The sequence below is a fragment of the Trichosurus vulpecula genome, chromosome 3, assembly GCF_011100635.1.
Source record: "Trichosurus vulpecula isolate mTriVul1 chromosome 3, mTriVul1.pri, whole genome shotgun sequence".
Classification (NCBI taxonomy): Eukaryota; Metazoa; Chordata; class Mammalia; order Diprotodontia; family Phalangeridae; genus Trichosurus; species Trichosurus vulpecula.
The window spans coordinates 197,891,189-197,906,273 of record NC_050575.1 but is presented as its reverse complement, the minus strand read 5'-3'; positions in this window follow the sequence as shown (position 1 = coordinate 197,906,273).

Below are 15,085 nucleotides of genomic sequence, written 5' to 3'. Positions count from 1 at the left end.
CCAGCAATCATCCAGGCTATCCTGGGCTGGAGCCCTGCTTCCCTTTGCTATTTTGTGGGTTCTGCAGTTCTAGAATTGGTTCAGAGTCATTTTTTATAGGTTTTTGGAGGGACTTGGTGGGGAGCTCATGCTAGTCCCTGCTTTCCAGCCGTCATCTTGGCTCCGCCCCCGGCACAAGCAGAATTTGAACCCAAATCCTAATATTTTAGAGCTTGAGGGACAGTGGAGATGATCTAATCCAACACCTCTATTTTACAGAAATGAAAATTCGACTCTAGAGAGGTTGTGATTTGCTCAGGGTTATACAGGTCATAATCTGAACCTGAGTTTTTTGATTCCAGGTCTAGTACTCTTTCAGAGATCAAGAATTCCAACTCTCACTAGCAAAATACATGATCTTGGCTAAATTTCTGGGCCTCAGTTTTCTCATCTGTCAAATGAAGGGGTTGGATTAGGGTAGAGATGCAAGGTCCCTTCAAGCTCTGATGATCTATGACTCAGAATATGGTAGTCATGAAACAGTAATCTCTGCCATTAGGGAATTTATCATTTTACTGAGACGAGACATATATGCAGAGATCTGATGAATGGTGATACAAGGTCTTGTCTGATCAAATGCCAAGAGATGGTACAGAAGATAAATGTTATAGAAGTCAGGGAATTCTTCATGGAGAAGGTAAAACTGGAGCTAGACCCTAAAGGGGAGATAAGATTCAAAAGGGAGTGAGTGGACATTACAGGTACATAATGCCCCACAAGCAAAGGCAGGGAACTGGGGAGGAATGTAGCATGTGTGAAGGACACAAGTAGTGGGCACCAGTGATTAGATCTGAATCCCAGACACCTGGGACCCTTTCACTTGGCTTAGCCCAAGATTTTTGGGGATTTCACTCTTATAGGAAACCACAAAATAAGAGGGAAGGAAAAAAAAAACACCAGCTCTTGCATTAAGATGTCGCTACAGAGATCATGGTCATATGAATTCAAAGAAATAAAACAGCAAGTTGATAAAAAAAGTAGAATATAAATGGAAATATGATAGGTAGCATAATAATGCCTCACCTTCCCCTGGATTTATTTTTGTGGAAGTCTGAGGCAAACAGTATTGCTATGGTCTTGGTATGTGTGAGCAGTACAGCCTAAAAGAATAATGAACAATTCTATTAATTTTTTGTTAATAGAACTCAACAGGATACCCTAAGAGTTAGGGGTCTGAACATACTGCTCAGATGTAAAGGCTGTCTCGATCCAGTGGTGTATGTAAAATATATAGCAATATTGCTTTGATCAGTCAGTCAGAATCCTGTCTGTTGGTCTTTATGCTAATTTCTCTGCTTGAATTTCTCTGTATTTTCTCTGATGTTCAGGGTGCTGACCCTTCCCATGAGCTAGTGACTGTAATTAAAAGTGGGATTGTTGATCCCTTTAAAAGCTATCTTTCCTAGTAAAGCAGGTCAAAGAACCTGTGCCAGCAGGCCATCCTGGGTATGCTAGGGTGCTTGCTGCTGCAGCATATCAAATTCGCCATGTCTAAAACATAACTCCCCTTCCTTCCTACACCTGTTCCTTCTCCAAACTTGCTTCTTGTTGAGGGAGCCATTTAGCAAAATAAAGCATATGTGAACTTGCTTTCACAGTCAACCAATCACCCTCAGTTTTTCTTTCTTCCTATTTCTCTCCTATTCAATGAATTTTCAAGTTGAGCTGTTTCCACCTCCACTCTGTCTCCTGTGTCTTTGCTGTTGTCTTCACTACTAACATAGTTCACACCATCATCAACTCCTACCTGCACCTTTTTTTGTAATAGCCTCTTATGTGGCTTCCCTGCTTCTGGTTTCTCCTTGCTCCAATCCAACTGTGTTAGATCTATCTGAAGTGGGTGGTGAAAGTCTTTATAAGGAATTGTGTGCAAAAATTGTCAAAGGGATTGTCAACACGAATACTGAAATCTGCAGATGGTGGCAGAGAATGGGGTAGGCAGGAAGACCATGAATCGAGTACTAAAGCAATTGAAAAAAATTAAGAACATTGACTTGAACTTCAGTAGATGACAGCAGCAAGAATGTGGCTGTCAAGCACATGTTGATTGTATGCACCTTGAGATGGAAGACTAATATTTAGCAGCATTTCCCAGATGCATCTTCTCTCCCTCTACCTACAACACAGGGTAGGCCCAAGTCCCTCCTCCTTCCCTCTTTAGATAGGGATTAACTTTTCTTAAAAGGAGACAAAACTCTTCTCTTGCCCGGCTTCCCTGATGCAACTTTCTGGTCCCCTAAAACCATGGTCACCACAGGCAGTCAGCATCTCTGTCTTGGTATATTTCTGAAGACCATGTGAATCACCAGGTCCTTCATTAAGTCCTGCCCTAATGACCAGAGGAGTTTCCATATGGAGATAATATCCAGAAAAACGAAGTGCCACTCTATCCTTGTTTTATACCCTTGCTGTGTTAGGGCAAATCAGACCTTGGGAGTACCTCATTTTGGTTCCAATATTGAACCTAGACTGAGAGAGTGCTAGCCTTAACACTATCTCTAACAGACCTTAAGAGATAAAAGATGATGAAGTACTTTGTACCATGTCGATGCTTAATAAATCTTTGTTGAATTGTGTTTAGGGATGGTGGTAAGTAGCAGTGGAGAGCAAGAACATAAAAAAGAATTTTAGAACTGGGAGAGACCTTAGAACATAGAAAGTCAGAGTTGGAAGGAACTTTAGAGATCATCCAGAGGTGCAGAAGAACCGTTAGGGCCTAGAACTAAAGCAATTGATCTTAGTTCCGTTTTCACTTACATCCTGGGCTATTTGATTGGTAGGAGGAGGAAGCACATAGGAAAGTAAATATAAAATTGGTTTAGGGAAGACTTCCTGGCTTCCATAAATAGAGCCACACAGGATAAATTGGGGTTCTTTTATCATGTCAGAGTTCATGATTTGCTTTTGCTTTGCTCAGAAGTTATTTCCTGACATGTTTTATAGCCCTATCCAGAAAATCAATTTTTTCTTCTCAAAACCACAGAAGAGACTCAATATTTTAAAAACAAATTCATGCCTTAAAACTAACATCTTCACTCTTGTTGCCTCTGGCATCTGTAGTAGGCCCATTGCACTCTATTTTTAGTGCATTTCCAGAAAAAAAATTACATTTCCCTGTAGGGTCTGTTAAGCCACGTGCGGTAATTTTCTCTGTGGGGTTGGGTATGTAAATTCAGTTCTGTGAGTCAGGGATTTAAAATATTTCCTTCTGAAGCAAGACTGAAAGCCAGGTTTATCCTATGGATTAAATCATGAAGGAGCCACCAGAAAAAAAATGCCTGTCATACAAGTGTAGTTATCATCCATCCAATTTCCATATTAATAATGTTGTCATGATCCTTTGTCAGTGATGATAAAATCTCTATCTATCTTCAGATTCCATTGGCAGTTACAATGGTTGTACATGGAATGACTGGAAGAATGGAATCCTCCTCCCCCGTTCCCCACTCCCACCCCTTCCAGCAACTCAACAGATGCAAAGTGGGGTATAGTGAAAAGAATGCTGTGTTTGAAGTCAGAGCACCTGGATTTTAATCCTGGGTTTCTAGGTCTCAGTTCCTCACCTGTAAAATGAGCAGAATGGACTAGATGTCTAAGGTACTTTCCAGCTCCAAATTTGTGACCCTATGATTCCAAAATCTTTCCCCACAAAAAAACCTCTTCTTTCCTCGGATTTGTTACACTTTAACATTTACTAGCTATATGACCCTGGACAAGTCACTTAACCACTTTTGCCTCAGTTTTCTCATCTGTAAAGTGGGGAAAATAATAGTACCTATCTCTCAGGGTCATTGTGAGGATCAAATTTACAAATAATTGCATAATGCTTGGCACAGTGCCTGGCACATAGTAGGTGTTATATAAATATTAGCTATTCATTGGTACCACCATTTTTTTCAATAACCAAGCTTGTGATCTCCCCACCTCTCCTACATCCAATGAGATTTTAATTCCTATAAATTCTATCTATGCAATAGCACTGTCCCTCTTCCAATACAGGATCGCCTTGCTTCTACCATAGACTATTTCATCCCCTTCGTAACTAGTGATTCAGTGGAAAGTTCTGGATTTGGAGTTGGAGGATCTTAGTTCATATCCCAGCCCCGCAACTTGTTCCGCGTGGGTCTTGGGCAAGTCTCTGGGCCTTAACTCAGTTTTGTCATTTCTACAATGAGGAGGTTGGCCTGGATGGCTTCCTTTCAGCTCCAAATCTATGATTCTGTTCCTCTCTTCCTTCTTCTTCAGTCCATCTTTTATGTGGTCCCAGATAAACCTCTCTATATAATGGAAATGCCATTTCCCTACTTAAAAACCCTAATCTTGTATCATGGGATACTGCATATTCCATTTCCCCTTGCCTCGTTTTTCTTTGTTACAATGAAGGACTTAATGGGAGGGTTAAAGGGGAGGGTGTTTGTTGGGAAATAACAGTGATATGAAAAACTTATTAAAATGATTATTTGGATAAAAGACTTGTTCCTTTTTAACCTTAATTATCATAGAAATACAGATGCTCAGACTTAGGAAGGACCTCAGGATTATCTAGTCCAAATCATGCACAAATAAGAATATACTCTATAACCTTTGGAGTCAGGAAGACCTAGGTTCATATCTTGCCTCAGACACTTACTAGTTGTGTTACCCCAGGCAAATCACTCTCAGTCTCAGTTTCCTTCTCTGTAAAATGAGAAGGTTCGACCTGATGACCTCTAAGGTCCCTTCTTATTCTAAATCAAAGATCGCATGATCCTATGATGAGGTAGTACCATTACTTGACCCAACTACACACATTCCTGACAAATGCTCATCCAGTCTTTGCTCGAACACTTCCAGCATTAGAAGGAACCTTCTATCTCCGAAAGGAACCTTTTCCACTTTTGGATAGCCCCGATTGTCAGGAAGTTTTTCCTTCTATCAAGCTAAAATTCACTTCTTTGCCATTCCTCATTGCACTTCATACCATGCTCTTGAGCCAAGCGGAACAAGTGTATTGTCCTTGTCCATCTTGCACCCGGCTGCTCACATCCTTGATCACAGCTCTCATGTCCTTCATGAGTCTTCCTCTACAAGAAAAGCATAAGAGTCCTGGAGTGGCCTGCCTCTCCCCAAGCCTGCAGCTCCTCCTTCCAGCCCAGCCGTAACAGCTATCATCTGGGAAAGGGGCCAGACATCCCCACCAATGCCAACCAACTGCCTCCCACAGGCCACGCAAGGCATACTGGCTAAAGCAGCTGAGCACCCCAAGGAAGAGAGAGGAGGCAGCATGTACCAGTCAAGTCAAACCACCATCACCACCACTAGTCAGCTCCTCACTCCCCTCAGACCCCATGCAGATAGGCTAGACCCCTGAATCCACGATCCTTGGGAATAGAAATGCCTCCAATCTAATGCCTTCAGCCATCATCCTGTGGGGATGCATCCTGGAGACTGTTCCTGCATGGGCTACAGGAGTGGCTACTGAAGACCCAGAAAAGAACATTCTTACTACCAAACTCCCTTACACTGTCAAATACTTCAATGTTAGAAACGGATAGGATTTTGTCAGTGGAAATGACATTAAAGAAAAGGCATTATCATTTGCTTTGCCCCTCCACTCTAAGGTCCATGGGACCTTTTCATCTGACTTGTAGCTGAATCCTAGATATGTTTTCTCCTCCCTTATTATGCTAGCCCCTTCAGAGCAGGGAGTATCTTGCTCTTCCCCTTGTATCCCTAGTGCTTAGCACAGTTTTTTTTTTGTGCATTGTAAGCACTTAACAATTTTTTCTTCCATTCATGCATTCATTCATTTATTAATTCATTCATTCATTCCCTTATCTCTTAATTCATTCATAAATGTTCACTGAGCACCTTCCATAGGAATATACTATAGCAGGCACTGTGGGAGAGGTTGAAATACCATAGATGTAGTCATCTGAGTGCTTATTGTAGAAGCCTGGTGATTCCTTGTGTAGAGGGGTTATTTTAGAGAATGAGAAGAAAGGGAAGAGAATAGAAATAGTTGTTGTTCAGCAAATTAGAGGTAGAGACAAGGGTACTGAATTTGGAGTCAGAAGATCTGAGTTCAACCCTAACTCTACTACTTCCTACCTGTGTGACTTTGGGCAAGATACTTTCTCTCTCTGGGCCTCAGTTTCTTAGACTTTTTGTTCCTCCAAATGAATTTTGTTATTATTTTGTCAAGTTCTATAAAATGACAATTCCTTATCGACTTAATTAGTGTAACATTAAATCTGTAAATTAGAGGCTATCATTTTTATTACATTGTCATTAATAATTAATATCTCTCCAATTACTTAGGCCTTTTATTTCTATAAAGAGTATTTTATAGTTATATGTAATAAATCTTGAATGTTTCTTGGTAGGAAAATGGACAAATCTTACCCATGATCCAGAATAACATTGCTCAATTGATGCAGTGTGGATATCTTTCTCTATTCCATGACGTAGGGAAGAAGAAGAGGGCTGTCACATAAAAGAAAGATTAGTCTTGTTTTGCATGGCCCCAAATGATAGCACTAGGAGTTGGAAAGAGGTACATTTAAGCTTGATGTCAGGAAAACTTCTAATAATACGGGCTGTTCCATGTTGGAACAGGATGCCTTGAGAGATACGGGACCCCTCTCACTGGAGGTCTTAAAAACAACTAAATGTTTACTTGTTGGATTATTTCATAGAAAGAATTCTTTTTAGGCATGAGTTAGCCTTGGTGGTCACTGAAGTCCATGCAAATTCTGAAGTTCTTTGGTTTCTATGTCATAATATTTTTTGGCGAATTGGAGAATTTCCTATTGCTAATCCAGCTCTGTCTATGGGGAATAGGGTCCTCCAATAGGCTGACATGAGTGTTCTGGTCTGCTGAGTAGGTAGGTACTGATGATGAAGGTTAAAATACATCAGACTATCACTGATAGCACCATCCATTAAGTTCATTCATTTCTTTTTATTCTGTCTCCGTGCTCACAGAACAATCGTCTGATATTGTCTTGATTTCCCAAGTAGAATTTCCTTTTAGCCAGACAATGCACTAATTAGTCAACACAAGTATTCAGTTTCTCTCGGCAGTTTTATATATCATTGTCAGTTTAACAATTTGGCATGACCTTGTTTGGGGAGAAGATCTTTCTCAGAGGCAAATCACTTAATCACCCTTGGGTAAACTAGAAAAAGAGAATTCCTAAATTTAGAAAGTTAAATGCCAGTCCTCATATCTTCAATGGCTCCAGCAAAGTGTAAATTCACCACAAAGCTCACTCCATCACTTGACCTCTCTGTTTTTAAGCACTACTTTTAAGCTGCAACTATTATCAACATCTGTCAATCTGCTCAGCTTCGGAATTCCTACCCTGCAGCTGAACTTTGATTGGGAACTGAGTGAGGGAGCCTGCTGTATCTAGGCGACTCCAGACCAGACCATGCTTCACATTCCGTACACCAATCCACCCAGGCCATCTCACCATCTGTTTTGCCATCAAGTGCTTTCCACCTCTTGTTCAGGGCAAATCAATGCATGGCATCAATACCATTGCTTTGGGAAAGGGTGTGCCAACTGACTGTCCTATGAGTCCATTGGCTGTTCCTATGTCTCACCAGACCATCTATGAGCCTTTCCTGGCTATCACTCTGCTAGTTGTATTGATTTCTACAATGACTATCTTTGACTATTAGAGTATGTAAGAGTGGGACTCCTCCCCGCACAATTAAACACAGAAGATACAGACTTCTCAATTGAATCAACCGTAGGCATAAACTAAGTATAGAATCAGTTTTTAGTCAATTTTCTTTAATCAGTTTGGGAGCAGGGAAGTGCTTTGGAGCCACTGGATGAAATTAGATGTGAACATAGAAAATATATTGATACTGGTTGAAAGAATTAGATGCATCTCTGGATATATCCCTATCCATATTCCTATTCCTATTCCTATCCCTATCTCTCTGTCTCTTTCTCTTTCTTTCTCTGTCTCTGTCTCTTGTCTATCTCTGTCTCTTTCCCCCCTATATAGATACAGAGAAGGGATTCTAACAAGACATTTATCAAGCTTCGGGGAATACTTTGACTAGGTAGTTCCCTTGTATCTTTACTGGGGAGGGAAGTGATTTAGAGGGAGTGTCACTCTCCCTGTCACCCCTAACCACTCCCTCTCCCCATTGACCATGTTACTGGATAGACTGGACCAGTAACAAAGTATGCATTCATCCAGGTGCCAAGAGAGCATAAATGATAAGGCAGAAGGAAAGGCAGCTAGCTTCAGAGTGTGACCCCTTCAGTGCAGAGGGAAGGAGGACTAGGGAGCTGAGAAGTAAGCAATATTTTCAAAGTATCTTGTATCAAAGTATCTAGGTCCTCGGGGGCAGCTTTTTGACAGAGTCCACTTTTTACAGAACAAATCCTTTTATTGAGGGGGTTTGTTCTGTGAAGTTTGGATTTAGTCAAAGGGCCGCACTTGAGGACCTAGAGGGCCCCCTGTGGCCTCAAGGCCACAGGTTCCCCACCTCTGCTTTAGGGGAACTTTGCGAGAACTCTACGGAGAGAGAAAAGAACTTCTGAAAGCCAGGAGCTGTGAGTTTATCTTTTGGCCACATGAGCTCTCTAAATATGAGCTGACTCTCTCTAAGGGACCTTGTGTCTACAATGGGAGAATGTGTCTCTAGTTGGGGGGGGGGGGTGTTTCTATAACAACTGTCCTTACTAGACATGTTTTGTAAATATTCCTTTTTAAAAGCTGATTAACTCTGGCTGCCTAATGGATGATCAATAGGTGCCACTCTGGATGGAAGCCAGTAACAAACAATAGTAGACATCTATAACTAGTAATAGCCTCCTAGGGCCCCAGATTCCTAGTTTGAATGAGAACGGAGAATTAACGTATAGAGGGTGCTACAAATGTAAACTCCTAGAAGGCACGGACTATCTCTTTATATTTATGTCCCTAGAATTTAGCACAGTGCCTGGCAACATACTATGCACTTAACAAAATCCTTTTGCTCTGCAGTTGACCAACAAATATTTAGGAACAAGTAATTGACATTTGTATAGTGTCCCAAAGTTTGCAACCCATATTCCATACTTTATCCCATTTGAGACTCACGATTACCCTGAGAGATAGTTATTACAGGTGTTATGATTCCTTCCCATCCCCCTCTTTTTTTTTTTTTTACAGATGAGGAAATTGAAGCTCAAAAAGGTTAAATGACTCTTCAACAGTCATTCAGTTAGTAAGTGTCAGGGGTGGGATTTGAATCCAGATCTTCCTGCCTTCAATAAATACTGGATTTAGCGTCAGAAGACGTAAGTTCAATTTCCCCAACTTATTCCTTTTGTGACCTGGAGTATGGCACTTACCTTCTTAGCCTTGGTTTCCTAATTTTTAAAACAAAGGAGTTGGAATAGAACCAGCATTCCTTAACCTTGTACTTGATTCTTAAAAATAATTTGATAACCATCATTGAAATACTTTTTATTATTTCAATTTATTATTTCAGTATAAGTGGTTTTCTTTATAATCCTTTATATAATCTTTATCCATTTAAAAATGCTATTCTGAGAAAGGGTCCATAGGCTTCACCAGACTAACTGAAAAAAAGTGAAGTAACCCTGGACTTAGAGTACCTTTAAGTTCCCTGCCAAATCTCAGATCCTACAGATTTCAGTAAGGTGAGTTTCAGGTCTTGCCTTTGCTACTTTCTGGTTATGTGATTTTAAACAAGTCCCTGTGCCCTTCATTTCATCTCAGTCTCTTTCCCTATAAAATATTAATACTACCAAAGAACAGATATTTCTAAGGTCCCTTTCAACTTTAGAAGCTAAATTCATTAGAAATTTATTGCTTTGTGCTGTTCTATACCTTTTCCAGTCCACGTGGTTTGTCTCACCCACTAGAATGGCAGCTCCTTTACCATAAAACTGATCTGAGAAGGTGGTTGCCCAGACCTCAAAGTCTATTGACAAATTGTACACAGGGATAGTGACCAGAGCTTAGATAAGTGCATTGAAGAGTGAAAGAATTAGAAAATTTCTCAAGCCTGTCAGGGACTATGTCTATATAGTTTTCACGGAATGAGATGGACACTAGCCAGAGGAAGCTCCGGTAATATGTAGATTACTTGGCTCTCTTCCCCTACCACCACCCCCACCCTCCTCTATTTCTCAGGGCCTCTGGAGGGTGAGTCTTTTCATGTAGTACTTGAAAAAAGTGTTACAAAAGAAACAGGAGTTGCACATCAGTCCCAGACTCAGTATATACATACATACATATATATATATATACACATATATATGTATATATATGAGAGATGTACATAAAAATCTTTACCATGTAAATAAGAATATTGATTTAATAGGTTCAAAAGTCTCTCTTGCTGACACCTTCAGTAGTTCCCTGTTACTACTTATAATAATAACAATTCATACTTCTCTAGCTCTTTAAGGTGTGCAGTGTTTGCTTCGCAACAACTCCATAAACTTGGTAGTGGAAATATTTTTCTCATTCTCATTTTACAGATGAAGAAACCGAGGTTTTGAGACGTTACATGATTTGCCTAGTATCACACAATTTGTAGTTGCTCTAAGAAATGTTTGTTTAATTGAATTGTCCGAGGTGAGATTGGAACCCAGGTATCTTGATAGAGATCTGTAGAACTATTCTGTATGCCAAGTTGCCTATTACCATGGAGTACTTATTTTCAGGCAATTAACCAACTCTTACTCCAATTGGTGAGTTAGGTCCCCAGGCATACTATGTCCTCTTAGGGCTCTAAAGGTAGTTCTGAGCGGTCTTCCTAATTCTATAGCACATGAGACCCCATTGGTATGCTTAACGCCGTATTTGTTAGTTGATTATCAATTAGTCAGCCACATTTAATTATCTTTTAAGAAGGAGTATTTACTATGGTGCTGGGCCACCATGAGTCAAAGAAGACTTATCTCTGTGAGTTCAAATCTGGCCTTAGACATTTACTAGCTGTGTGATCCTGGGCAAGTCACTTAACCCTTTTTGCCTTAGTTTCCTCTTCTGTAAAATAAGCTATGACAGTGCGTTCTACCTTGTGTGAGAATCAAATAAGGTAATGTAATTTTTAAAGTTATCAACTGTTATCGTTTTTAGTTTATGCAGGTGCCTTACATTGCCTGGGACTTCTAGGCTGAGCCCTTTCCCAGACTTCCTTCTCCTGATAAAGGCTGCAAATTCCTTGAATTGTGGAGATTGTGCTTTAGCTAAACTTTGCCATTTCCTTCAGCACTTAGTAGCTCTGTACTCAGTAGGCACTTAATAAGCATAATTGTTGTTGCAATGGTTTTTGCAATGCTCCCAAACTTTACAACCCTTAGGCAGAGTCTGTTTCCAGAACAGGACTTAGTGCATAGTTGGGAAAGGGGATCTATGTGGTGGAAAGATCTTCCAGGTTTGATACATTTGAAACCAGTGCCTCATCAACCCCCATCATTAAACAGAACTCTCTTTGCCCATCTCTAGATTCACTTGATTTTTCCTCAGGTACTTTAATTGGCACATGCCAAGCTTGGCAAAGAAACCCACTGGTTACCACCCAGGAACTTTTGCTCAGGTTAACTGGTCAGTCCAAGTGCTCAGGGCAGCTTCTAATTAAGCCTCTGCCTTGCCAGGTTAGGAGGTCCGGATGCCTCTGGCAGCTTTTGCTCTTCTGTTGAGCCCATGAATGGCTCGATGTCTAGAGAGCAGTTAAATGAAGTTTTAGAAAGGAGAAAAAGGGAACTGGCCAATTTAGCCATGCCAGAAAAGTATGGAGAGGCTGCCCCAGGCTACAGTCATACACTGAATTACAGCCTGCTATGAGGCATATGAGTGAGCAGTCATCTGGCTCATGTCTCTCATTTTACAGGGGAGGAAAATAAGGCTCAGAGAAAGAGGAAGTGACTCGTACAAATGATGACAATAAACTGATGACATACGTTCTTTCACCTGCCCCTGTTGCTCAGGGAAATGGCTGAGATTTGAAGTCTGAAGACCTCGGCTAGAATGTTGGCTTAATTGCTCACTGCCGTCTTCGAAGGATGCCTCCCAGTTCTTTGTATGCAGCCCTAGTCTCTCTCTTGAACACCTGTACATCACCAACTACCCTTTTTAAAAATGGATTTCTATTGGTATATTTTGTATCACCTAGATTTCCCCTTGGTTCTTTCTGCCTACTCCCTCCCAATGACGTTTTGGATATCTTGAACTTCATGTCCTTTAGGCAGGGTATGTTGAAGCCAGTTTTCACCAGTTCAAGACAGACTATTATTTAATTTTCAATGTGATTGTTTGTACCTCAGAAATCAACAGACCTACACATTAGGACTTGATTTATTGTTTTAAGGGTCTAGACTTAAGAAAGTGATGGAGAAATTATTAATAATTGCAGATTAAACTTAAAAGCGTGTCTTTTGTACATTTTTTCCCTAAGAGCTAGTCATTCAACATTTACCAGCACGTCATTGCCGGTAGGCATCTCAAACTCCACATGTACAAAACAGAACTCATATATTTCTTCCCAAATCTTTCCCTCTTCCCAACCTCCCTTTTTCTCTTGAGGTCAGTCAGCCAACAAGTGCTTGCATTCTTCACATATGATAACCTATCCTAGTCTCACTTCCTTTTTTACAGGCTGCCTGTCATTCCTGCAATGCTCTCAATCTTTATCTTTGTCTTTTAGCTGCTTTCGCTTCCTTCAAAATTTGGTTCTAATCTCCCCTTCTGCAGAAAACCCTTTTTGGTCCCCCTAACTGCTCATTCTTTCCTTCGGAGGTCATCCATTGCATCTTGGGCCATCTCCAGTCTTCTTGACTCTGGCTTGCTCCTAGACTTCAATGACTCTGTTAGGGTCTCACTTAAATCCAATTCATGCCAAGTCAAGACATCACCTTCGTGATGTCATTGGTCCTCTCTGAGAACTAAGGATGAACAACTACACCTTTCATCTATTCTTTATAAATCTCGTATGCACCTCATTCTTTATGTGCTCTCTCCTGCATTTGGATGTGAACTCCGAGGGCAAGAAGAATGATTTTGCCTTTCGTTGCATCCCCAGTGCTTAGCACGGTGCCTGACACAGTCAAAGCTCAGTGGATGCTTATTGACTGATTGTGTGACTGAGCAAGTCCCTTCTTTCTCTGAGCCTTATTATCCTCTTCTGTAAAACAGAGAGTCTGGATTAGATGCTGTGGAAGAGCCCTTCTGACTGGAAATGCTTTGATCCCAAGTCTCAGCCCCTCTGATTTCTAGTCATGTGATCTTGGTTAGCCCACTTCATTTTTGCCAGCTCCAGTTTCTCCATCTGTCAGATTGAGAACTTCAAATCACAGGATGGTGGATTTACAGCTAAAAGGGACCTTAGAAGCCATCAAGTCTACCCTTCGTTTTGTCCTTGAGGAAACTGAAGCACAGAGAGTAAGCGCCTTGTCCAAAACCACTCAAGCATTAAGTGTCTGAAGTGGAATTTGAACCCCAGTCTTCCTCACTTCAAAGCCAGCCTCTTTCTGTCTCTCTGTCTCTTGTCTCTGTCTCCCTGTCTCTTTTCCTCTCCCTCCCTCTGTCTCCCTACCCCCTCTTTGTTTCTCCTTTCTCTGTCTTTCTGTCTCTCCCTCACTCTCCCTCTGAGCCTCTGTCTCTTTCTCTTTCTGTTTCTCTCTGTCTCTCTGGCTCTGGCTTTGGCTCTGCCTCTGGCTCTGGCTCTCTCTCTCTCTCTCTCTCTCTCTCTCTCTCTCTCTCTCTGGCTCTCTCTCTCACTCCCTCCCTCTCCCTCCCTCTCTTTATTTCTCCCTCCCTCCCACCCCCATCTCTCTCTGTCTCTGTCTCTCTCCCTGTATCCCTATCTCTTTCTTTCTCATATTATTATTATGTTTTTTATTGCTTGAAAATGCAGTCAAAGATACAATGACTGCAAACATGCAGTCAACCACCACAAAACAATCAAAACTGAAAGTCAAAATTCTAAAGAACAGGCTTGGCCCCAAAGAAGAAAAGTGAATAGCTACCTCCCTTCCACTCCTCCCATCCCCCCAGGTTGAAATCCATGGTGGGGAACATTGCATAGGATGTCAGATTTTTTTCATTGGGTTGATTTACTGATTTTTTTCTTTTCGTTTTATTAAAAAAACCCATCATTAGAAGGGATAAATTTGAGAGAGGTGGGGAAGGACACAGGGAGAAATCTAAGCAATGTAAAAAAAATGTCAATAAAAATCTATTGAAAAAAGAAAATAGAGCTGTAGGGTGTGGGAACTGAGAGACAAAGAGAGCAGCCATATCCTTAGCCTGCTCAGTGGTTTAGAAATGAAATCTCACTCTTCATTTGGTACACAGCTAAAATCCACATGGGCTCATTGTAAGGATTTGATAAAACCATAAAGATGAAAGCAACCAGTCAATCAGGCATTTATCCAGTGTCTACTCCTACTACGTGCCAGATACAGGGCACAATTAAGGTGCTATAAACCTGGGAGAAGCTACTGGGATTTTTTTTTACATGCTTTTCAGCATCTAGGCAAGCTGTAATCTGATTTCAAGTGCCTAGTCCCTGCTAATGCATGCATTCCGAGAAGGTACCATGGATGTCTGAAAAGACAGAACCAAATGCACAGGTGCACTTCCTCTTACTTATTATTGAGAGACAGTTGGGCATATTGGAAAAATCTCTGGATTCAGAGGCAGAGGACCTGGGTTCGAATTTCTGCTCTGCTACTCTGTGACCCAAAGCAAATCACTCAAGATCTCTGGGCCTAAAATTTTCCCCTCTATAAAATGAAGGGGAGCGGATGGCTAAACTAAATAATTCTTAAGGTTTCTTCTAGTTCTGGAGTTTAAATTTGATCATTTAGAGGTCCCTTCTTTCCTTTCACTCTTTTTCACTCCAGGTCCTAGAAAGTATCTTTTGGAGGGAGAGGTTTCAGGATATAACTTACTATGTTCTGAACTGAATTTTAATGACTAACAATACCTGCGAGGGAATCAAAGAATACTGGAGTGGGAATTATATTCTCCAGTGCCCCAGGAACCCGTCCCACCTCCTTTAATGTTAGCCAATGCCA